The sequence below is a fragment of the Boleophthalmus pectinirostris genome, unplaced genomic scaffold (assembly GCF_026225935.1).
Source record: "Boleophthalmus pectinirostris isolate CB_2022bp ecotype Guang Dong unplaced genomic scaffold, ASM2622593v1 HiC_scaffold_15, whole genome shotgun sequence".
NCBI classification, from domain to species: domain Eukaryota; kingdom Metazoa; phylum Chordata; class Actinopteri; order Gobiiformes; family Gobiidae; genus Boleophthalmus; species Boleophthalmus pectinirostris.
Window position 1 is genome coordinate 30,931,574 of NW_026571070.1, and position 25,616 is coordinate 30,957,189.

The 25,616-nt window shown below is 39.3% G+C and overlaps 8 non-coding genes across 8 annotated transcripts; 2 read left to right on the forward strand and 6 right to left on the reverse strand.

Moving 5' to 3' along the window:
* Positions 1-1,305: 1,305 nt before the first annotated feature.
* Positions 1,306-1,377, forward strand: trnaw-cca (transfer RNA tryptophan (anticodon CCA)). Its single transcript has one exon. It is a non-coding gene; the product is annotated as a tRNA-Trp (tRNA).
* A 4,847-nt stretch (positions 1,378-6,224) lies between these two features.
* trnag-ucc (transfer RNA glycine (anticodon UCC)) lies at positions 6,225-6,296 on the reverse strand. Its single transcript has one exon. It is a non-coding gene; the product is annotated as a tRNA-Gly (tRNA).
* Positions 6,297-8,550: 2,254 nt separating this feature from the next.
* Positions 8,551-8,622, reverse strand: trnag-ucc (transfer RNA glycine (anticodon UCC)). The gene has a single exon. It is a non-coding gene; the product is annotated as a tRNA-Gly (tRNA).
* Positions 8,623-10,143: 1,521 nt separating this feature from the next.
* On the reverse strand, positions 10,144-10,215 carry trnag-ucc (transfer RNA glycine (anticodon UCC)). The gene has a single exon. It is a non-coding gene; the product is annotated as a tRNA-Gly (tRNA).
* A 3,496-nt stretch (positions 10,216-13,711) lies between these two features.
* On the reverse strand, positions 13,712-13,783 carry trnag-ucc (transfer RNA glycine (anticodon UCC)). Its single transcript has one exon. It is a non-coding gene; the product is annotated as a tRNA-Gly (tRNA).
* A 2,442-nt stretch (positions 13,784-16,225) lies between these two features.
* Positions 16,226-16,297, reverse strand: trnaw-cca (transfer RNA tryptophan (anticodon CCA)). Its single transcript has one exon. It is a non-coding gene; the product is annotated as a tRNA-Trp (tRNA).
* A 4,753-nt stretch (positions 16,298-21,050) lies between these two features.
* On the forward strand, positions 21,051-21,122 carry trnag-ucc (transfer RNA glycine (anticodon UCC)). The gene has a single exon. It is a non-coding gene; the product is annotated as a tRNA-Gly (tRNA).
* A 4,342-nt stretch (positions 21,123-25,464) lies between these two features.
* trnag-ucc (transfer RNA glycine (anticodon UCC)) lies at positions 25,465-25,536 on the reverse strand. Its single transcript has one exon. It is a non-coding gene; the product is annotated as a tRNA-Gly (tRNA).
* Positions 25,537-25,616: the final 80 nt, after the last annotated feature.

Here is a 25,616-nt window from a genome sequence, read left to right on the forward strand (position 1 = left end):
CTTCTGGGGTTCTTGCAAACCGTCTAGTGTATTCTGATTCCTGATCTAGTCACTGGAGAGAAATGATATTGAGTGGAGGCACTAGATGGCACCAGCCTGGTTAGGAATGTTCCACAGTATGGCATTAAACTCATATTATACAGGTGCTTACTTCTCAAAAAAAAAAAAAAAAAACTTGAAAAAGATTTATTCTTACTGGTAGTGGGCTTGCCTCTCCACAGATCTACACTATCCATGGAAAACCGCAGTGCAAAACATCTCCATGGAGACAAGCAAATGTCAGATCACCCACTACAGAAGTGACATAGTGCAGCTTTGTACCTTTCAGATGAATCATCTATTGATACTGTGGAGTGACATCACTCTGGGGGTGTTCTACACGTGTCTCTAATGGTGGGATGTTTAGGAGTTACCATGGTGACACAGGAAACACAGACAAAGTTTTAAGAGAGTCTGAAAACTCAAGTAAAAAACACAAAGGTGATTTAAACCGCACATTTTCAGGAGCCTGTGATCAATACGAGAGTTCATGGTCCAGTTTAGGAGTTTGATTTTCAACAAAAGTGATCACCTGTTCAAGTTCCAGATCAATCAGTTATTTCTGGTCAGATTGTGTTAAACTAAAGCTCATATTAAAGGTCCTATATTACACAAACTTGACTCTTGTGAGCTTTAACATGTTATAATGTTGTTACATCCTCAAAAACAGACCTGGACTTGTGTTTTGTTTCATTCACATGTTTGAGTAACTCTTTATTATTAGTCTGTTTACATCTCCAAAGCTCCAAATGCTCTGTTCCGAGTCTGTGATGTCATGAAGTAGTAGTGTTACAAAGTGTTTTCTGTTTGAGAGAAAAACTCAGCCAAAATGTGCAGGATTTGTGTGTGAATGAAACAAAACACAACTCCAGGTCTGTTTGTGATGAGGAAACAACATTAGAACAGATCCGAAAATAGCGTCATATGAGCTCTTTAAAGTCTAATAAAGCCTCAGACAGAGCAGGGCCTACAGTTAGCGCCACGCCCCAAGTATCAAAACACGTGATAAAGAGAAGATACTTTGATCACTGACACCTTTATATTTTCATTACTTCCATAAAAACGAGGCTCACGTGGCAGAAGTTATTCCCAGTGAAACTCTCTCATGCCAAACACAGGAAATGGGAGCAGCTCTATTCCCAAACGAACCATCCCAGGAGAATAAACAGGATTCAGAGAAGTCACAGTCGCTTATCTTCACGTGAAAGACCCTCGTCCACTGCTGGCACGGGTCACGGGTCAGGGGTCAGGGGTGAGTTCCTGGCGGACTCTGTGGCGCAACGGTAGCGCGTCTGACTCCAGATCAGAAGGTTGCGTGTTCAAATCACGTCAGGGTCAATTGTTTTGAAATGTTTGGTCTGTTAGAGTGTAGGTGCTGTCAAAAGTATCGAAAAGCAGATACTCATCGATACTGAACTGAATCTAAATGCTCATTTGGTATCGATACTACAAAAGTCACGTTCATTCAGGAATACTTTCAAAACTTGTAGCTTTTGTCAAATGACTCGTCTGCAAATGAAAGAAGCAAAACACTCCTCATTTACTCAGAGGTGGGAAGTATTTACCTGAACAACACTTTTTTTTTTTTCCCAATATTTTTATCAGTGTTGTGGAGTAACAGATTACATGTACCAGAGTTACGTAATCAGAGTACAAATTATGAGTAACTGTATTCAGTTACAGTTACTGTTTCCATGAGTGGTGATTGGATTACAGTTACTTTGTTGAAATATTTGGATTACATGGCGGTATTTTCCTGTTTTCACATTTTGGGCTATATCCCCCTTTTTTTTTTTTTTTTTCAGTAATTTCACTCACTGCCAGACACTAATCCAGGTCTAAACCAGGACTAAAACCAGGTCTAAACCAGGACTAAAACCACGTCTAAACCAGGACTAAAACCAGGTCTAAACCAGGTCTAATCCAGGTCTAAACCAAGACTAAACCAGGTCAAAACCAGGTCTAATCCAGGACTAAAACCAGGTCTAAACCAGGTCTAAAACCAGGTCAAAAACCAGGTCTAATCCAGGACTAAAACCAGGTCTAAACCAGGTCTAAACCAGGTCTAAAACCAGGTCAAAACCAGGTCTAATCCAGGACTAAAACCAGGTCTAAACCAGGTCTAAACCAGGTCTAAAACCAGGTCTAAATCAGATCTAAACCAAGTCTAAACTAGATCTAAACCAGGTCTAAACCAGGTCTAAACTAGATCTAAACCAGGTCTAAACCAGGATTTAACAGGACTACATCATGCTTTGTGGACGTGTCTCCTCCTCTTCTATCAATAATATTTTTAATTTGTTTAAGTAAAGTCTGGGCTTTTTATTTTCTTTTAGAAGACAAAACATTTTATGTGAAAATATTCTAGTCTTTGTTGCTCTACAGAAAATCAAGTAATCCAAAGTATTCAGATTACGTTACTCACTTTAAGTAATTTAATGGATTACGTTACAAACTATATTTTGGGGTATGTAATCTGTAATCTGTAGGGGATTACATTTGAAAAGTAATATTGAACTAAGTGATTTTTATTAATTTTCAGACAAAAACATTCACATGAACAACTGACCACATTGTTAACACAGGTCAACATATAACCGAAAAAAATAAAAACTAATAACAATAATATTAACGATAACAAGCCAATTCACACACTCACACACTCATACACACACACTCATACACACACACTCATACACACACACTCATACACATTCACATATTCACTAAACAATTTTTGCACAATACAATTTATCAGTCGCAGGTAAGTCCAAGATTTATATTCAGTGATCATATGTACTTAAAAAGGTAGAAAATAAATAAATAGAAAAATAATAAAATATAAATTAATTGATAAAAAAATTAAATAATTCTGGAAATGAATTAGATACTTTTACTTCTACTTCAGTAACATTTCTATTGAAGTATCAGTACTCTTACTTAAGTAAAAGTTGTCGTTCCTCTTCCCACTGTGAGTAAATCTACAAAGTGACAAAATCTTTATGTTGATGATATGAAAATGATGTCCAAAAATCATATTACTCTTTAACTCGTACTTGAGTATGGCAAAATCCAAGCTGCTTCTTCAGTTCTGGTCATAATGCTGGTGGTCACTTCCTTATATCTGGACAGGTCATGTTCAGACGTGTGAAAGCTCCATTATGGCCCTGAATGATTCTGCTGATATGACCCACACTCAGTACAGTTCACTAGGCCTCACAAATAAACAGAAACTGTAAACAAGTAGTAGTGTTAGTTTCAGAGTAGTTTCACTGTAGTTAGCTCCTCCCTGCAGACAGATATAAGGAAGTGTTCCACCAGTGTCTGACCAGAACTGAAGAAGCAGCTTGGATGAGTTGAGATGAGTTCCACCAAATAAACTTTTGTCCAGTTGACAAAGGCTACGTTCAGACTGCAGGGCTTAACGCTCAATTCCGATTTTTTTGTGAAATCCGATGTTTTTGCGAGGTCGTTCACATTTCCAATTAAATGTGACTTGTATGTGACTCCAGTGTGAACATTAAACGGCCCAAAAGTGTCCCACATGTGACACTGGAGACACGACGACGTCAACCGCAGTGAGCGTCTCTGTGTTTACAGAAGTTGTCCAAACATGGACGCAGCATCGAGCACCTGGAGATTTTAAAGTTCCTCTCATACTGGAGCCAGAACATGAACAACTTACTTGTTTTAAGGAGGAGATTGAGAAGGAGAAGGACGAGGTTTTTGGCCGTGGTGTTTTGTGGGACAGCGGCAGCGACGTCCGTTGAAAGGAACGTGTGGATGTGGAGACGGAGCCAAGAGTGGTGAGTGGTGATGTGCTTCACTTCAGTGACATGGAGTTCATTAACAATTTTCACCTACTTCAGCACAGAATAGTGACGTTTGTGTCTTGTTGATAACGTGTAGGTGGATGAATGCACTTTGGCCGTTCAGATTGAAGTCACATGTCAAAAGATCAGATATGTATGGGTTTCAGGAGCACATATCCAAGTGTCCTGGGTCACATTTGAAAAAATTGGATCTGTGTCATTCAGACTGTCATTAAAAGATCAGATACAGGTCACATAGGGGCCAAAAAATCGGGTCACTTCAAGCTGCAGTCTGAACGTAGCCTTACTTACAAACTCAGCTACTTCGGATGCTCAGAATGGGTAAGATAAGTGTATTTTTATAGGTTCAGTGTGTAACTTTCAGTGCAGTAAACACAACCAGAGTGAATAACAAAGAACAGACTTTTGTTTGAGTCTTTTTCTTGGTTACATACTGTGGCTTTAACCATAAAAGTGTGCCGGGACTCAGAACCGGTTGAAAAACAAAGCTCTGGTGTTTCATTTCAACACAAAAGAAGCATACTAGTATTTGGCTACATTTTTGTGGTTGTGTCCTCAAAAAGGTTGAAAGACACACTACGAAATGAAAGGCTTGCCTAAAAATAATACGATGGAGCTTTTTTTGTTTTGTTTGCTTTAACTGTAAATGTGTAATGTTTAAAGTAGCATAAAAACTTTTAATTCTATCAACTGGACAAAGATTTCTTCCACAGTGAAAATCAAAAATTACAAAAATTTGAAAAACTGGTGAACAGGCCTAGTTCGAATTAAATCATACATTGTAGATAGAAATGAACATAACTAACCTTCTAGCCAAAACGTTCCAAATAACATAATAACAAATAATGGGCACACTTCTGGCTCCATCGATCCTGGTTCCAATTCACTTCGTCATTTCAGTCTTAAAATGTTCATATTAAGCTGCTCTACATGATCCTGATGTTTTTATTTTGCTCTTTTGAATCAATTCTTATTCCTAATATGGAACAGTGTCCAGCTGGAGTTGTAGGGAGTATTATCTGCTACATAATGGTGAGTTGTTGTACAGTTGTAGGGAGTATTATCTGCTACATAATGGTGAGTTGTTGTACAGTTGTAGGGAGTATTATCTGTTCTATAAGGGTGAGTTGTTGTGCAGTTGTAGGGAGTATTATCTGTTACATAAAGGTGAGTTGTTGTGCAGTTGTAGGGAGTATTATCTGTTACATAAGGGTGAGTTGTTGTACAGTTGTAGGGAGTATTATCTGGTACATAAGGTGAGTTGTACAGTTGTAGGGAGTATTATCTGTTACATAAGAGTGAGTTGTTGTACAGTTGTAGGGAGTATTATCTGTACATAAAGGTGAGTTGTACAGTTGTAGGGAGTATTATCTGTTACATAAGGTGAGTTGTACAGTTGTAGGGAGTATTATCTGTTACATAAGAGTGAGTTGTTGTACAGTTGTAGGGAGTATTATCTGGTACATAAGAGTGAGTTGTACAGTTGTAGGGAGTATTATCTGTTACATAAGGCTGAGTTGTACAGTTGTAGGAGTATTATCTGTTCCATAAGGGTGAGTTGTTGTACAGTTGTAGGGAGTATTATCTGTTACATAAGAGTGAGTTGTACAGTTGTAGGGAGTATTATCTGGTACATAAGAGTGAGTTGTACAGTTGTAGGGAGTATTATCTGTTACATAAGAGTGAGTTGTACAGTTGTAGGGAGTATTATCTGTGTCATAAGGGTGAGTTGTTGTACAGTTGTAGGGAGTATTATCTGTTACATAAGAGTGAGTTGTACAGTTGTAGGGAGTATTATCTGTGCATAAGGGTGAGTTGTACAGTTGTAGGGAGTATTATCTGGTACATAAGAGTGAGTTGTACAGTTGTAGGGAGTATTATCTGGTACATAAGAGTGAGTTGTACAGTTGTAGGGAGTATTATCTGGTACATAAGGGTGAGTTGTACAGTTGTAGGGAGTATTATCTGGTACATAAAGTGAGTTGTACAGTTGTAGGAGTGTTATCTGTTACATAAAGGTGTTGTACAGTTGTAGGGAGTATTATCTGGTACATAAGAGTGAGTTGTACAGTTGTAGGGAGTATTATCTGTTACATAAAGGTGAGTTGTTGTACAGTTGTAGGGAGTATTATCTGTTACATAAGGTGAGTTGTACAGTTGTAGGGAGTATTATCTGTTACATAAGAGTGAGTTGTACAGTTGTAGGGAGTATTAACAAATGAGGGATTACACAGACATTTTCTTTTATTCTTTTATAAGATCACATATGAGTTGGTTCCATGACAATAGTTTTCTCAATCTATCCAAAAAATAAAAAAGCAGCATGTTTTAAAACTGAAAAGATTATCAGATTGCGATGGCCGGGAATCGAACCCGGGTCAACTGCTTGGAAGGCAGCTATGCTCACCACTATACCACCATCGCATGAGAAAAAGAACAAGTCTAGTCTGGAGGGAAACGTGGAGTTTTCACAGGGATGTGGGAGGAGGTAGAGGTGGAGCGAGGGAGTGGAGGAGGAGCAGTGAGGCTGGGATGAAGACTTCCTCCTCTCATTCACCGAGGAGCCAAGTCTGCTTCTGTACAGCAACATGGTAAAATAAAAGAAAGTGCTATGATGTAATGTTGAAACTCACATTCTGTTGTCTAAATAAAGAGTGTTTTTAATGATCATTGTGGTATCAGAATCAGTATTGAGTCTATTCCTTAGTATCGAAATTAATTAAATTTTAGTATCATGACACTACAAACTTTATGAGTCATTCAAGAAATGTTCAACTTGAGACAGGAAATAAAAAGGAGAACGAGAGTCTGACAAGGAAGAGTGGGCCTGGACTCAGGAGCACGCTGCTGCACAGGAGCCTTCACCAAAGTCAGATCACGAGCCTCCACGACGCCTGATCCAGAGTGTTTTACACTTGTTAGTGGTGATCCAAAGGGTATTGATCCCGGTTATTTATCCACTCTAATGGCAGTGGACCCAAGACGACCAGAAATTGGTCATAAGCATCGATGGAGCCAAATCACCCTTTTCAACCCCGACAGAGCCTGGACCAAACCAAATTTCTGGTCGGAATCGCCAACTACCTGGACAAATATTCACTTGGGCGATATCCACAATGACTTGGTGGAAACTCCTGGGCCATTCACAGCAGAAAAGATGAAAACCTCCAAGAGTCTCGATGTGTTGTTGAACTTGTTGGAGTCCACGGTTTGTTAGGATCTTCTACGTTTGCTCTGCGAATGTTTGAAAGTCGTTTAATTCACCGTTAGTGGTTCTTTTCACTCAGAATCCGAAAAAGACATTTTCCTTCTTCCGTGTTTCTATTTGTGCATCTGATAATGCAACAGGAATTTACCATTATCAAGGATAAATACACGAGGTTATGCACTGTGTTTGACCGCTATCGTGTTTCTTGCCTCCGACCAAAATAGTTTCCCTAAACACTGCAATGCTGAGACAACAGTGAGGGTCTGTTTAATAGTCCAGCACACTGATAACCTTATCAAATAGAGGTCTGTTGTGTGTGGGTTTTGCTGCCGGTCTGTTTTGTTTACAGGAACGGCGGGACACGAATCAGGCAACTGGACGATCAGACTCCCCTACATCACATTACAAACTGCCCCCTCATTTTCACACTGTCTCACCTACTGTTTTAACCTCTTTTCAAACTGTTTTTAGTGAGGATCCCCCTTTTTTTTGTATTTCTTTTTTTTTTAAACCTTGTAATAAATTAATAATTTAATATAAATAAATTTATACTTTTTTTTCTTGTCTTTCTTAATTAGAGCTGCATTGGCTCTCTCCCATTGATTTTAACAGTTTATAGATTTTTTAACAGAATTTGGCTTTTAGGTAGACTAAAAGCCAAATTCAAATACTTTTAAGAACCAAAACCACGTGGCTCCTGTACATCTCTGGAAATCACACATGTACAGAGTGAACAGGGACGGAGACAGGACAGTTCCCTGAGGGGCTCCTACATTACTCATGTACCAGACAGGATCCTTACCGGCAGCACCTGTGGCCTGCACTGGTCCAGAGCACGAGTTTGTGGGATAGGGAACTTTCTCTTTAAGGCTCATCTGGAATTTACACCTGGAGCTAACAGCTACCAAACTCTTGAAACTCTTGAAAAACTTCCTTTATACTATGAGACAAGGACTACTGTAGATGCTTTTGTCTAGAACAGGCATGTCCAAACTATGGCCCGGATGAATTTTTCTTGGCTCTCAGGCTTCCAGGTGAACTGGCCCAAATGACCTTGTATCAATTAAAAATGAGCATTTTACTGCAAGTTTTTTTGAAAATCTACCTTGATAAAGCGAATATTTAATATTTAGTGTGTGGTTTTCAAGGATCTTAGCATGAATAAAGACTCATTATGGCTCATTATAACGTCTTAAACATGCACATATTTCAATTATTCACTGTATTGAGCTCCAGTCTACGGCCCTTGATCTGCCCTCTGCTTCATCTGTGTTTTGAGATGTGGCCCTTGAAAAAAGTTTGCACACCCCTGGTCTAGAACATACTGAAGTGCAAACTGTAAAAATGCACGTGTATATTTTTGCTCCATGATCCTTGTACTGTTGTACTTGTACTGTTATCTTTACATGCAGCAATAGCATTATCCATATTATGTCATATTATCATATTTGAAAAAGATTATACAATTTTTGCGATGGCCAGGAATCGAACCCGGGTCAACTGCTTGGAAGGCAGCTATGCTCACCACTATACCACCATCGCATGAGAAAAAGAAAACTTTTCTTCTCGAGTGAAACGTGGAGTTTTCACAGGGATGTGGGAGGAGGTAGAGGTGGAGCGAGGGAGCGGAGGAGGAGCAGTGAGGCTGGGATGAAGACTTCCTCCTCTCATTCATAGAGAGGCCAAGTCTGCTTCTGTACACCAACTTTGGGCTTTAAAAAAATTTTTATTCACTTACAAATTTTGACAGTTATGTTGCTGGACGACTGAGGGATTACACAGATATAAGGCCACATGGTAAAATAAAAGAAAGTACTATGATTTAATGTTGAAAACCATTATAACCAAGTATTTTTAATGATCATTGTGGTATCAGAATCAGTTTTGAGTATCGAGTCTATTCCTTTGTATCGAAAAGAAGGAAATTTTTGTATCGTGACAACACTACAAATTTTATATGTCGTTCAAGAAATGTTCAACTTGTAACTCTTGTCAAATCATCAATCTGCAAATGAAAAACCAAAACAGCCTTTCTGTCAGCTCTGTTCTATAATATTTGTAATCAGTGTCCTGTGCTCCAGCTCCTGTCCATCTCTGATACACCCACCACTGAAGAACTATCAGAGAACTGTGCCTGGGATCCACAACACTTCTCCAATGATTTATGAAAATGTGAGGCTAGATGCTGGTGAATAAAAATGAAGGAAGTACAAACTTTAAAAATGTACGTGTATACTTTTGATTAAAGGTATTTATGTTGATCGGAAGAAAACACACACTTCAGCTGCTACTGGCTTTATTGTCATCTCAGTTTGTTGTTACGCCACGGACACAAACATGATCCAAACTTTTTCCACAGTTGTTCCGATGATAATTGTGCAGCAGCTGGAGCTCTGCCTCAGCCCACTCCCACATCCCACTCACAAATCCAAAGAGACGTGGATGAAAGTCCGAAGACAGGACTGGTGGAGTTGGATTGTCCAGATCGTGTCAGGAGGGCGACACAATGAGCATGTGCTGAACGACCACAATTATTTTTTAAGAAGAATAAGGGCCTGTCCACATGACAATGTTTTTTGGTTGAAACTGTGAAGATTTTATTTGTTTTGGCCTTTTGTCCACACAGAGCTGGCATTTCGGATGAACGAAAACTGTGTTTTTTGAGAATGGGTTCCAGAGTGGAAAAATCGGAGAATGCCGGCACTGTGTTGCCGTGTGGACAAGCAAACCGCAGCTTTCTGTCAGTGCTCCATTGTCGACTGAATGTGAAAATTTATTGATCTGACACGTGTGTGGATGCAAATTATTTTTCAACCCGCCCAAAAAAAATAAAAATCCAGGAGCATTGTTGTGTGGACGTAGTCTAAACGTTCACATGATCAAGGAATTAATTCATCTTTACAATCAGAATAAACCACCCACTTGCTGATCATTAGGAATTAAGTGTTTTTAAAGTGAAATTCATTTTTATTCAGAATTAAAGCCCTCATGTAAACATGGCAAGTGCGTGACATTATCCAGATTATGTCACACAATCAGTATTTGAAAAGCTTTAACCATTTCTGCGATGGCCGGGAATCGAACCCGGGTCAACTGCTTGGAAGGCAGCTATGCTCACCACTATACCACCATCGCATGAGAAAGTGTGTGTTTTCTCCTGGAGTGAAACGTGGACTTTTCACTGTGAGGTGAGAGGAAGAGGAGCAGGGAGGAGTGGATTGGAATCGCTTTACTGCACATGGAAGTTTGAGTGCGTTACACAACTAAATTCAAATCATCTTTGCTCCAAAACCTGCCAGACCTCTCCAGTCTCAGTCTACAGCAGCTCAAGGATCCCAGTAGGTGAGAACGTGGCCTAAGGTGCTTGCACTAAGTGAGTCTAAGCACTAAATCTTTGCAGGTATCTTTGTTAATAAAAATGTCTATCATGTAGCCACACTTTTAGCAGCAGAAGATAAGCGACATCTCGTTTACATCGAGTGTTTGAGTTTCAGACGTTCTAGTTACTCACAGTAAGCCATTTGCTCTCCACAAAATAAATATACATTGAAGTTCTGGTACATTTCAGTTTCACTTTAGCGTAGCGGACCAGAACAAAGCATGTGCTCACTGGGCGCTCAGTGGAGAGACTTGTTTGTTGTCGTTGCTGCTCTGTGAGTGAGTACACGTCCAAACTGTATAAAAAAGTGACAGTGGCGTCACCCATAGTGTTCTGCTCCAGTCAATGAGGCTCTGTATTATACAAGAGTCAATAGTTTCAGCTCAACATCAGCCCAGCTGCAAGAAACCACCTCTGTGTTATTTTTGACTCTCACCTCAACTTCTACCTTCATATCAAAAGTCACCCAATCCCAAAATCAAAACGATCCTCTCTCGCTCCGATCTTGAAAAAGTCCATGTGCTCATCTTCTTCCGTCTAGACGATTGCAGCTCCCTCCTCTCCGGCCTCGACTCCAAATCCATCTCCCGCCTCCAACTGGTTCAGAAGCAGCAGCTCGGCTCCTCACAACACATGACCCTGTTTTACTTCCCTTCACTGGCTCCTGTGTGTTTTAGAATTGATTTGAAGATTTTACTGATCACTTTTAAAGCTTGTTTAGGTCTTGCACCAAGTTACATTTCAGAACTTTTAACCCTGTCTGAGCCTCCCGCAGCCGCAGATCCTCAGGCAGGTCCCTGTGTCTGTTCCAAAGTCCAGACTCTGGATGAAGGTGATGGAGTCTTTTCAGTTCGGGCTCCTCAGCTTTGGAACGACCCGCCTGAAACAATAAGGCTCACACCATCAAGATTATCTTTAAATCACTTCTTGAAACTAGTTTTTATTGGTTGGCCTTCCTTTAGCTGGTTTTAGCTTGATTCAATTCTGTATTCCTTTTTATCTATTACTTTTTATTTATTCATTTTAATGAACTGAATTGTTTACATCATTGTTTGTTTTTGTATTTTCTGCACGCTGCTTTTTTTCTTTTTGTATTGTTCGTTGTTGCTTTAGTAGCACTTTATAAACCGTGTGTTTAAAAGTACTTTATAAATAAAGATTGATTATTATTATTATATTATGAACAGAATCACATCGGATAAAACTACAAAACTAAATCTGTTCTTTATATGATCACCTGTCCCTGTGTAAAGCCTATGGGGGAAAAACAAGAAGGACTTTAAAAACACATATTGCAGAACATAGGAATACAATCAAATGTAAAAACATGACGTGTCCTGTGGCGGCTCAGTTTGTAGATTTTAACCATCCTGTCTCTTCCTTAAGATATACTGGTGTTGAACATGTGGAACTGCCCCCTAGAGGTGGAAATCTAGAAATGCACCTGTCAAAAAGAGAATACTTCTGGATTCACCAACTTAAGACTCTAGCTCCTCACGGACTGAATATGGAGTTTGACCTAAGATGTTTTTTGTGATATGGTTAAACTATTTCTGTATTTAATAGAATATTTTTTATGTAAATATCTGAACTTTTTTCTTGTCATAGAGTGGGCTGAACTCACTGGGTGACCTCACTTTGGGACCTCTCATTCGTTGGAGGGGGATACAAGCACCTGGGCTGGCAACCATTTTGTGTGCTGTGGTCCAAAGCAAGAAAAATATCTGACAAACACTTTTTTGCTGAAAAGTTACTGAAAAAAAAAAAAAAAAAAAAGCTTTCACTTTTATCTTACTGCTCCTTGCATTTGCACCACTACAAGAGTTTTGGTGTGTGATTTCTGTTTCATTCGATCAAGATCACATCAGGATCACATAGAGTGTAGAGATTCAAACATTTAAAGACCAAAATGATGAGGTTCACTGCAGCAGGTACAGAAAGAGGAGCCACAATATTCCAATATAAGTCAATGGGAGGCAGGGTCAGAAGGAGCAGGAAGTGCACCCATGCTCGTTTCCTATTTGGAACAGGGCGGCTGGTCTATTCATATATATACAGTCTATGGTAGGGTGACTAAACGTCCATTTTTCCCTGGACATGTCAATTTTTTTATGTCCTGTCCTGGGCGTCTGGCTTTTTTTGTTTTTTTTTAAGTGATAGAAATGTCCGGGTTTTCATTACCTTTCATTGGGCCATTAAACTGAGCTCTGTGCATCAGAAGGATCGAGCAGACACAAACAGTCGGTCAGTCTGCAACATGCCGAAGCACAAATGCGCATTTAACGATGACTTGTACAAGAAATTCTCTGCTCTCCGTCCCGGTTGAGAAAGTGTGAGTCCATGTGCACAGTGAACAAAGCAGCACATATGTTTCAGTGTCCAGTGGTGGTGCCAGGGACCTCAAAGCACCAGGACACTGAAAAACATTCAAAAGCTTTTCCAGGTGAGAGTAGCTCAATGTCAGTGACGAGGCCCCACCTCCCACCCCCCCTACGATGTCCTGGTTTTGATAAAAGAAAATATGGTCACACTAGTCCAGGGGTGTCCAAACTTTTTTTCATCAAGGGCCACATATCTAAACACAGACGAAGCAGAGGGCTGATCGAGGGCTGCAGACTGATGCTCAGTATAGAGAATAATTGAAATGTGTGCATGTTAAACAGTTTAGAATGAGCCATCAGACTTTATTCATGCTAAGATCCTTAAAACCACACACTAGATATGAAATATTAGCTTCATCAAGGTAGATTTTCAAAAAAGTTGCAGTAAAAAATATTTTTTTAATTGATGCAAGGTCATTTGGGCCAATTCACCTTTAAGTCTTAGGGCCAAGAAAAACTTGTCTGAGGGCCACATTGGGCCCCTGGGCCATAGTTTGGACATGCCTGTCCTAGTCTATGGTCCAAACACATGTTGCGTGTCTGTTTCTTACCTTTCATTGTTGTTTCATTCACTGACATTTGAGTAAGTCATCTTAAATATTCAGGGTTTGTGCGTTAAACAAATGTGAATGAAACAAAACACAACTCCAGGTCTGTTTATGACGACGAAACATAAAATTCAGTTATTCGATTCAGGCCCTTTAAATACAAACTTTAAAAGAATATTTGTGTAATACTGAACCACATCGTCTGTTTATTCACTTATCTCTGTCAGAATGTTGCTTTTACATGCAGCGACAGTCTGACAGTGAATGATATAATCTAGATTCTGATGAACATATTATCGTCTATGAAAAGATTTGTTTTATACTGCGATGGCCGGGAATCGAACCCGGGTCAACTGCTTGGAAGGCAGCTATGCTCACCACTATACCACCATCGCATGAGAAAAAGAACAAGTCTAGTCTGGAGGGAAACGTGGAGTTTTCACAGAGCAATGGAGGAGTGTGGGGAGGGGGAGGGGCAGTGAGGCTCAGCTGAAGTACACAGCAGTACTTGTGGATTTAGTCTTCACTGGAGTAAAAGTAACAGTAAAGTAAAACTGGACAAATGTTTCTAAATTTGATAAAACCAATAAGATGAGGACATGCTGAGTTTTCTTAGTGACTTAAAACAAACTATAAAAGATGACAAATGCAGGTTATGCTGAGGCTGAAATCATCCAAAATATTCCAGTGAAAGTCTCTGGAGTTTAAAAACACAGTGGAGCTCTTCCTGTATTACCACATGACATCACAAGCTCAGTCTCTTGCGATTTTCCTCTGCTTCGACTGTATTGTTACCATTTCTATTGTTGCTCTTTGTTATTATATTATGATGTGATGTGTGAGCTCCTGTGTCCAGATCATGTCCCTGTGGATCAATAAAGTTTGTCTAAGTCTAAGTTTGTGAGTCATGGAATAGAAAACAGGTTTATTCTTTGTTGCAACACTTATGACCAGGACAGGGCCTGGGTCGCTCTGGCCAGAGACCAGCAGCCTCCCTGGGTCCGTCTCTTCCTCCAGTCCCCCAGAGCCTCTGTGAGCTCGCAGTGTTTATACAAGAATGACAAAACATCTGACATTACAAAGTGAAAGAGTGGACCACATGCTGATTGTGAGCAGGCAGCCACTGGTGACATCATGATTTGGTTTGGCCTCAGGATGAACATGTGGAGTTAAAACAATACAAGGTGTGGTACTTTTCAAGAGAGAGAGATTTGTTTGGTCTGATTGTATCTGTCTGTAAATACTACTGATATACTACCCTGATTCATCAGCTGGTTTCACTTTGTGGAAACTGTCTGACCTCGCAGCATTAGGATTTGTTCGCTCGACGGTAGGCAGGTACTTTTTTTATTTAACCAATCGCTACTACTTGGTTGTGGTGTATGTAATGCACTGCTAACGGGGCTAACTGGTACCTAGTGTTGGGAGGGTGACTTTTAAAATGTAATCCCCTACAGATTACAGATTACATACCGCAAAATGTAGTTTGTAACATAATCCATTAAATTACTTGTGAGTAATGTAATCTGAATACTTTGGATTACTTGATATTGTCAGGCTTTTTAAAACTACATGAACGTAACAACCACATCCTGAAAATTCCTGTTTGTTCTCTTCAAATTGTCTGTTGAGCCCAAGTCTCATGAACAGACTTTTGTTTTACTGTAGAGAAACAAAGACGAGGATCTGAACATGAGAAGTTTTGTCTGTTAAAAGAAAATAAAAAGTCCAGTCTTTACTGAACCAAATTAAAAATATTATTGATAGAAAAATTATTTTATATGTGATCACTGCTTCCTTAAATTATGTCCACCTACTGTTAGTGTCATATTGTTTAGACCTGGTTTAGTTCTGGTATTGGTCTGGTTTAGTCTTGCTTTAGTCCTGGATTTAGTCCTAGTTTAGTCCTGGTTTAGTACTGGTTTTAGACCTGGTTTAGTCCTAGTTTAGACCTGGTTTAGATTTGGTTTAGATCTGGTTTATTCCTGGTTTAGACCTGGTTTAGACCTGGTTTAGCCCAAAATGTGAAAACAGGAATATCCCACATGTAATCCATTTATTTCAACAAAGTAACTGTAATCTAATTACCACTCATGGAAACGGTAACTGTAACTGAATACAGTTACTCATCATTTGTACTCGGATTATGTAACTCCGGCACATATAATCTGTTACTCCCCAACACTGCTGGTACGGTATTTTCCAGGCTATTAGGTGCGCTCTTAAGTCTCCAACCGCATCAAAAAACGACCGCACACCCCACAATCCAGAGCGCCCCAAACATTTTCTTTGTTCCACCTTTAAATCCTCGATCTGGGGAATCGTTGCCAAAACAGAATGTCTGGCTCTTTGCTGATTGGCTGGTGCCCGAACTTGCACTTCCGAGGTTCTTGCAAACTGTCTAGTGTATTCTGATTCCTGATCTAGTCGCTGGAGAGAAATGAAATGTGGTACCAGCCTGACTACTGACCTGATACCTGAGGAGATTTACAAACAAGATGAAAGAAAAATCCCTCAGTTGAATCCATAGTGAAGGAGAAATTTAATTTGTCAACTGGACCAAAGTTTATTTAGTTGAATATATTTTGCAGCTGTGAAATATTGCCAAACAGAACAGAAGAAAAAGGTCTATAAACCAAAATTATTCTAAAAATGACATAAAACCCACTGTTTTATTTTCCATTACAATGCCTCATTCTATTTCATACCATGTTTTTTGTCTCACCTGAACTGGTACATCAGTTGTGAAACTGTATGAGTTCACACAACCAGCATTATTCAACCACATCCTGTGAAAGCAGCTGCTGCTGCTGCTGCCCATGCACTTTTAAAAGCTCTGACCCTGACGTGATTTGAACACGCAACCTTCTGATCTGGAGTCAGACGCGCTACCGTTGCGCCACAGAGTCTTTCCTATCAACTCCACAGACTGTAAATAGAAGAGGCACAACTGCAGAGTTTCAGATGACACAATTCTATAGGCCAGGGGTCTCCAACCTTTTTCCTCCAGTGAGCTACCTTTATAAAGCAAAAATCCAAGTTACTAGTTTCAGCGGTCGACAGAAACTGAGTATATATAAGCCTTATATACAGCCGGCAGCTTTAGATGAGGTACGATATCTGTAAAATATTATCCATTTATTAGTGCGCAAAGTTAAGCAACAAAATGATACATGAACAACGGAAATAGACATTTAGAAAATCAAATTATTCTTATTCAGCACAATTCGTGTGCAGTGGGTAAATCTGACCAAAACATAGGACAAAGGCAGTACCATATTTTGTACTCTGATTATGTAACGCCGGTACATGTAATCTGTTACTCCTCAACACTGTCAGTGACGCCACGCACAGCAACACACAGGTGGAGGCATTCACACACGCCTTACGGTAGGACAAAAAAAACTAGTCCCTCCTCTGGTTACACGTGTAATCCAGAAATCCCTTGGCGAGTTACTTGGAAGGGGTTGGAGAGCTACTGGTAGTTCCCGATCTACAGGTTGGAGATCCCTGCTATAGGCCAATAAAGTTGAATACAGATGGGAGCAGCAAACACTGCTCTTGTTAAAGGTGCATTGTGTAACTTTTCTGGTGGAGGGTCTGTCAAACGCTTTTCTTCATGGAAATATTATTACTGTGTCTGGAATGTTTCACAGTATGGCATTAAACTTTTCTGCCTTTGTGGAACCCAAACCAGACCAAGTTACAGGTCAGATCTGTGGAGAGGCGACTCTGCTCACAGTCAGAATGTCTGTTTTTCTAGATATTTTTGAGCTATAAAACCATCTGTAATTGAAAAAATGTAATGTAGAGATGTTAAATGTCACACTGTGGAACATTCCAGGCAGAGCAATGACATCTCCATAGAAACAACAACCAAAAAGTTACATAGTGCACTTTTAAAATGCAGATTTGTTTGTATTGTAATACAGTGAGTTCAAACATTTGTGTCTCATTTGTCCTCTTAGATAATCTATAGGAAAGTACAGTTTGGTCAAGAGGAAAATCTGTCTCCTGTCCCCATCTGGAGAATGACATCACCACATTCTAGGATTTGAAAAACAACAATATAAGATGCTGAAATGCCTTGATTTAAGTCTAGAAGTGTCAACATGAACATTCACCAGTAGATCATTAAAAGGTGCATACAGTATTATTCTCTATCTTCTGATCTGTTCTAATGGAGTTTCTTCATCACAATCAGACCTGGAGTTGTGTTTGTTTCATTCACACATGTTTAACACACAAACCTGCACATTTAGGCTGAATTCTTCTCTCAAACAGAAAGCAATCCTTTCTTGTTCCACCTTGTGATGTCATGTGGTAATACAGGAAGTGCTCCACTGTGTTTTTAAACTCCACACACCTTCACTAGAATCATTTGGATGATTTCAGATGCGGAATTGCCGATCTCTACTGAACTAAAGGTAAAACGAGCTGTTAACTTAAAAACTACTGCTTTATGGCTCAATTCAGATTTTTTTGTGAAATCAGATTTTTTTGTGATGTTGTTCACATTTCCAATTAAATGCGACTTGTATGTGATCTCCAGTGTGAACTTTAAATGCCCCAAAAGAGTCCCACATGCACACTGGGGGACACAACGATGTAGCCTAAACGCTGAGCTTGTCTCCCAAAATCCAGTCCAGTTCTTGGTAAAATGGACAGGTTACACGTCCACGACCGCTTTGTTTGTTTGAGTCTTTAGCCTCCTTGGATTTGTCTCGCAGGCTCTTTATTTTTCATTGGAGCCAAGACCACCTGTAGCAATCATTTCAAAAACCACCCAGTTCTGAGAAGAACAATTTGTCCTGAATACAGCGATCCTTACAAATATTAATAAACTCTCTAACCCCACTTTCCCTCCAGTGACGAGACTCTGAGCCTGACGTGTAGGTGGATGAATGTGACCTGACCGTTCAGACTGAAGTGTCATATACATGTCAAAAGATCAGATATGTATCGGTTTTAGGAGCACATATCCAAGTGTCCTGGGTCACGTTTAAAAAAATCAGATCTACGTCGTTCAGACTGACATTAAAAGATCAGATACAGGTAGGGCTGGGTGTCTTTAAGACGTTTCCACAATATGATACATACAGTGTTGGGGAGTAACAGATTACATGTACCAGAGTTACGTAATCAGAGTACAAATTATGAGCTACTGTTTCAGTGAGTGGTAATTGGATTACAGTTACTTTTCTGAAATAAGTGGATTACACGGCGGGATTTTCCTGTTTTTACATTTTGGGCTATATTTTCCCGTAATTCCACTCATTGCCGGACAATAACCAGGTATAAACCAGGTCTAAATCAGGACTAAACCAGGTCTAAACCAGGTCTAAAACAGGACTAAACCAGGTCTAAACCAGGACTAATCTAGGTCTAAAACCAGGTCTAAAACAGGACTAAATCAGGACTAAAACCAGGTCTAAAACAGGATTTAACAGGATCAAACCATGACCGTGTCTCCTCCTTTTCTATCAATAATATTTTTTATATGGTTAACTAAAGTCTGGGCTTTTCATTTTCTTTTATCAGACAAAACGTCTTATGTGAAGATTTCCTCATCTTTGCTTCTCTACAGCAAATCAAGTAATCCAAAGTATTCAGATTACATTACTCACTTTAAGTAATTTAATGGATTACGTTACAAACTACATTTTGATGTATGTAATCTGTAATCTGTAGGGGGATACATTTTAAAAGTCACCTTCCCAACACTGGATACATATGTCGATGCAGCGCACTTTCGATTGATACGATTTCAAATCAATTCGATATGGTTTAATAAAAAATAAAGGTTAAATCATGTCTGTGATACTAAACGTCTTTGTTAAACCACTTCTTGTGCAAAGTTCAGATGAAACACAAACATTTTAATCATCAAAACAGTGAAAATATCAAATGTGTGGAATAAATAAGTTTCCTTTCACTGAACAAGCAACAAAACTGTAGCTGTAACAAAATCATTTAATACCCTTGGCGATAAATTGATACAGAAGTCCAAGATATCAAAACATCAGATTTGGATCACTTCAGGCTGCGGTCTGAACGTAGCCTTTGACATCGAGCTTTGGAGATGTAATAAAGTATTACTCAAACGTGTGAATGACATAAGACACAACTCCACGTCTGTTTTCGAGGAGGAAACAGCATCATAACGTGGCTCAAAGCTCACAAGAGTCAAATGTGTGAAATATAGACCTTTAATCACGCTTTACCCAGTTCTCAAACTGTGAAAGGAGGAAGTGGTGTTTCTATATGACTAACCGCACTAACACTTCAGGCGTGTCCTTTCATTTCACATGTATGCATTTTAAGACACCGCTCACACCTTTTTCTTTAAGGTTTGCAACAAAAAAGTACTTCAATATTTGCTGCAGAAAACGCGCCGAAGTCTGATTTTGTACACAGTTTTTTTTATGTATTTGAGTAAAATGCGTCTTGCTTCAGTACACATATTTTGTATTGTCAGTGTTGGGGAGTAACAGATTACATGTACCAGAGTTACATAATCAGAGTACAAATTATGAGTAACTGTATTCAGTTACAGTTACTGTTTCAGTGAGTGGTAATTAGATTACAGTTACTTTGTTGAAATAAATGGATTACACAGCGGTATGAACCGGTTTTCACATTTTGGGCTAAACCAGGACTAAACCAGGACTAAACCAGGACTAAACCAGGTCTAAACCAGGACTAAACCAGGACTAAACCAGGTCTAAACCAGGACTAAACCAGGACTAAACCAGGACTAAACCAGGACTAAAACCAGGACTAAACCAGGACTAAAACCAGGACTAAACTAGGACTAAACCAGGTTTAAACTAAGACTAAAACCAGGACTAAACCAGGTCTAAACAATATGACACTAACAGTAGGTGGACATAATTTAAAGAAGCAGTGATCACATATAGAAATCATTTCTCTATCAATAATATTTTTTAATTTGGTTCAGTAAAGTCTGGACTTTTTATTTTATTTTAACAGACAAAACTTCTCATGTTCAGATCCTCGTCTTTGTTTCTCTACAGTAAAACAAAAGTCTGTTCATGAGACTTGGGCTCAACAGACAATTTGAAGAGAACAAACAGGAATTTTCAGGATGTGGTTGTTACGTTCATGTAGTTTTAAAAAGCCTGACAATATCAAGTAATCCAAAGTATTCAGATTACATTACTCACTTTAAGTAATTTAATGGATTACGTTACAAACTACATTTTGGGGGATGTAATCTGTAATCTGTAGGGGAATACATTTTAAAAGTAACCTTCCCAACACTGTGTATTGTTGAGGTTAAAATAAGTCCACTATGTGCTTTGCTGTCAGAAGTATCAGTAAGTGCGTTGTTAGGATGCTAGTTGTTGTAAGGTAAGTAAGGAATCACTATGGACCACTGCAAACTGTTTAAGATGAACTTGTTTTTTAGCATTTTTTAAGACTGTAAAAATCAGGTACTTGCAAAATTTGTTCTTCCTTCATCTGCAGTTTTTCTTACTACCTCTGTTCTTGAAAAGTACTGCAAAAGTACTTCAGCTGAGCCTTACAGCTCCTCCCCTGCTCCACTCCTCCCTCTTCCCACTCTTCCCTCTTCCTGTCCTCCACGTCATCGTGAAAACTCCACGTTTCACTCCAGACTAGACTTGCTCTTTTTCTCATGCGATGGTGGTATAGTGGTGAGCATAGCTGCCTTCCAAGCAGTTGACCCGGGTTCGATTCCCGGCCATCGCAGAAAAATGAACATTTTTCAAACTTTTATTTTATTATGATTTGGAAAAAGTGAAGTTTGATCATAGTCAGAATGCTGCTGCAAGTAAACTGGTGTGGTAAAGGTCGCATCAGCGTCTCTGTGTTGGCCAGAGAGAGAATGGGGCGGACTCTGGCTATGTTTTTTAAGTGATAAAAAACAATTTTTGTGATGTTCTTAATGTGTGGTATAAAAGTCAGCTCAGAATCAAAAAGGACGCCCAGGTTTTTCACTTGTGGAGAAGGGTTAAAAGACTGCGTTTGTAGTTTGGGTAAAAGTTTCTTTCTCTGGGCCTCAGGACCAATGACTAAAACCTCAGTTTTGTCCTGGTTAAGCTGGAGAAAGTTTTCTGCCATCCAGGATTTGATTTCTAGAATGCAGTTAAAAAGAGCATCCATTGGTCTGGTGTCATCAGGAGACATGGAGATGTAAAGCTGCGTATCATCTGCAGAGATGTGGAAGTTGATTCCATGTCTCCTGATGACACCACCAAGAGGAGCATGTACAAGTTAAAAAGCACAGGGCCTAAAATGGAGCCCTGGGGCACACCACATGTGATTTTATGGACCCTGGAGGAGCATGTGTCTACACTCACCATAAATGTTCTGTCTGTGAGGTAGGATGTGAACCATCTGTGAACAGCACCGGCGAGGCCGAGGTCTTTTAGGCGAGTTAAAATAATAGTGTGGTCTACTGTGTCAAAGGCAGCGCTCAGATCCAGTAGAACCAACACGGTCACCTTTTGTGAATCACAATTTATTCTAAAATCATTTAAAATCTTTGCCAAGGCGGTCTCGGTGCTGTGGTTCACCCTAAAACCAGACTGAAATTTTTCCAAGATGTTATGATCATCTAAAAAATAATTTAGTTGAATAAAAACAAGTTTTTCTAAAATTTTGCTTAAAAATGGTAGGTTAGACACTGGTCGGTAGTTGTTAAAATCATTAAAATCTAAATTGCTCTTCTTCAGCAGGGGCCTCACCGCTGCAGTTTTGAAGGCAGAGGGAAAGACCCTCGTCTGAAGAGAGCAATTAATCATGGTTAAAAGCTCATCCCTAAAAGATCCATAAAATGACTTAAAAAATGGGGTAGGAATTGGATCTAAAAGACATGTGGTGGGCCTCACTGAGGAGAAAACTTTGTCAAGCATCTCAGCATTAACCAGGACAAAACTGTCCAGTGTTTCCTCTGGTCCAGACAAACACTCAGATGTACTAAAAACAGAGCTTTGACAAGATCAAATATCACATCTGATAGTGTTTATCTTACCCGTGAAGTGGTCTGCAAACTGCTCACAGAGAGAGTCAGTGGGCGTTAAGTAAAATGTGCTAAAATCAGGGTTTAAAATGTTGTCTGTGGTTGAAAAAAGAACTTTTGGATTATTTTTGTTATTGGTTATTAATGTAGAAAAGTAATGGTTTCTTGTGTTTCTTATTGCGTTGTTGTAAGTCCGTTGTTGATCAGTAAATAATTGATAGTTTATTGTAGTTTTGTTTTTTCTCCATCTACGTTCTGCCCTCCTGCACTCTCTCTTGGATTCTTTCAGCTCTTCATTTCTCCATGGAGGTTTTAGTTTAGTTTTGATGTTTTTAGTTTTGAGTGGAGCAGCCAGATCCAGAGCTGACCGTAGTTACTGTTAAAATGGTCAGTGATAAAATCACAAGGGGCAGGTAAAACCATTGGGGGATTTTTATTTAAAACTTCGATAAAATTTGCAGCCACTTCAGGGGTCAGACGGCGCTTCCTCACAGTTCTCACAGACGTCTCCCGCTGTATAAAACCAGTGATGTTAAAAAACACACAGTAGTGGTCAGACACAGCCAGGTCCACAACAGAGACACACTAGTGGTCAGGCCATAGGTGATGACCAGATCCAGAGTGTGTCTCTGTTGTGAGTTGGCTGTGTGACGTGTTGAGTAAAATCCATATAATTAAGAACATTTAAAAATTCATTTGCAACAGGATCTAAAAGATTATCTATGTGCAAGTTAAAATCACCGGTTATAATAATCATATTAAAGAATTGTGTAATATGGATAAAAACTCAGAGAACTCACTGATAAAAATACTACATTTCTTTGGTGGTCTGTACACTGTGACACATAAAATCTGGGGGTTGCTAAAAACAATTGAGTGGTGTTCAAAAGTTGTAAAATTATTCAATAAAATAGGTTTGGTGGCCAGTGTGTTTGTACAGATAGAAGCAGTGCCACCTCCCCTTTTACCATTCCTGGTTGAAAAAGCAAACCTCTCTACATTATCAGACCTTTTCTTTGTTGGAATGTAATGGAAGAATTTGTACGGTGAGTGTTGAACTATATAAAGTGAAATATTTATTAAATTAAGTTGCATTTTGTATGTATTTTTAATGCAGAAAAGCTCCTATAACAGATGAAAGATTGTGAGGTTGATGTGTCTTTGTGGCCATGGCAATGCGTAAGGTAAGTGAGGAAACTATGGATCACTCCAAACTGTGAAAGATGAAACTGTTTTTTTTGTGTGTGTGTGTGTGTGTGTGTGTTTTAAGAAAGTAAAAATCAGGTACTTGCAAAATGTGTTCCCCATTCATCTACAGTGTTTTCTACTACCTCCTACCTCCAAAAGTAATTCAGCTGAGTCTCATTGCTCCTCCATTCTTCCAAAAAAAAAAAAAAAAATAAATAAATAAATGTATGTATGTTTTATGCAGAAAAACTCCTATACAGATGAAAGATTGTGAGGTTGATGTGTCTTTGTGCCACCTTCTTATTGGTTCTCAGCAGATCTGTGACTGGGCCTGGTCAGGACTTGGGTGAGAGACCACTATGACTACTAAGTGCCACATAAACTGTTGTTGTGTTCTAAGGCAAGACACTTCCCCCACATTACCTTGTATGCATGTGGGGGTCAGAGGGGCTGATGTGCAGATTAGCAGCCTTACTTTCATCAAACAGAGAGACACTGAGAGTTATGTAAGACAAATCAGCCACATTTGGGGTGTTTGATCCCAGACAAGGATCCAACAGATGTTACAGTGAAAGTACGTCATGAACAGCTAAGACTTTTAAAGACGACTTGTTATGTGGATTGAACATCACAATATACTGTATTTTTTGGACAATAAGTCACAGTTTTTTTTCATGGTTTGGGTGTATCCTGCGACTTATATTCCGGTGCGACTTATATGTTAAAATCTTCACACTGACAGCCTCGAGAGGGCGCTCTAGTCTTGTGTACTAATGTACCACTGTTACTTCGCTCTACTGCATATGTCGGTTGCAGAAGAAAGAGAAAGAGCCTCTGTCCTGTCTGTATCATGTCAGTCTGTCACATCATTATTTCTGCACGACTGAAAATTTTTAATTTAACAAACATAAAGACAACCGAAACCATCCTGTCGGGATTCAGAAAGAATAATTCTAACTGGAACTGATGCTGAGTCTGACGACAGCGACACAGAAGAGGAAGCGGCGCAACGTTTACCTCCGGAGGTCATGGAAGTTGCTCAGAAGTGACACCGAGGATGAAGAATTGAATGGATTTAGTGATTTGGAGTGAGATGGAGAGTTTGGTAAACTTGTTCTGTTCTGTTGTTTATGTTATAGTTTATCTGAAGAACTGTTCATATGTGACGTTAACAGTCTGTTGTTCTCTCTTCTGTTGTTATTACTACAACTTGACTTTACACAAGAAATGTCAGTTTCTGCTCTTTGAATTTATAAAAATGTATTTCCCCCAGTTATACATGTTTTCTTCTTTTTTTTTTTTTTTGGCCAGTGCGACTTATACTCTGGAGCGATTTATAATCCAAAAAATACGGTACTTAAAAAAACAAAACATTTTTATAACATTTTTATACTATCAGCTCCCAAAGAAAATGAAAATGAAGTTTGCAGTGAGTTTGCTGTTCCTTGTTCCTCAGTGCCTGATCTGATCTGATCTGATCTCAAAAGCTAAGCCAAACTGAGAATAACATTTGTCACCGTGAGAGGAGCAGTGACTGTTGTGCTTACTGGCAATGTGTCCTTAGGCAAGACACTTCACCCACATTGCCTTGTATGAAGTAGTGTGAGCGAGTGTGGACAGAGGGAGTAATGTAAGGTAAAGGTAAAGGGTAAAGGGCTCAGAAGTTGCTATAGACATCCAGACCATTACCTCCACACAGTTTACTTATTTAATTTTCTCATGTCAGAAGAAAAACTTGGATGTGACTTAAATTTGGTTTGAGAAAGGAAAAGAAACTGCTCCTCTTGTCTAATCTGTCCACATAGTTTCTCAAGAATTGTTTCTATATTTAAATGTTGCATCATATTTTCTTGTAAATATGAAGTTCAAAAGTTAATCAGCTGCGATGGCCGGGAATCGAACCCGGGTCAACTGCTTGGAAGGCAGCTATGCTCACCACTATACCACCATCGCATGAGAAAAAGAACAAGTCTAGTCTGGAGGGAAACGTGGAGTTTTCACACTGAGGTGGGAGGAGAAGGAGGAGGAGGGAG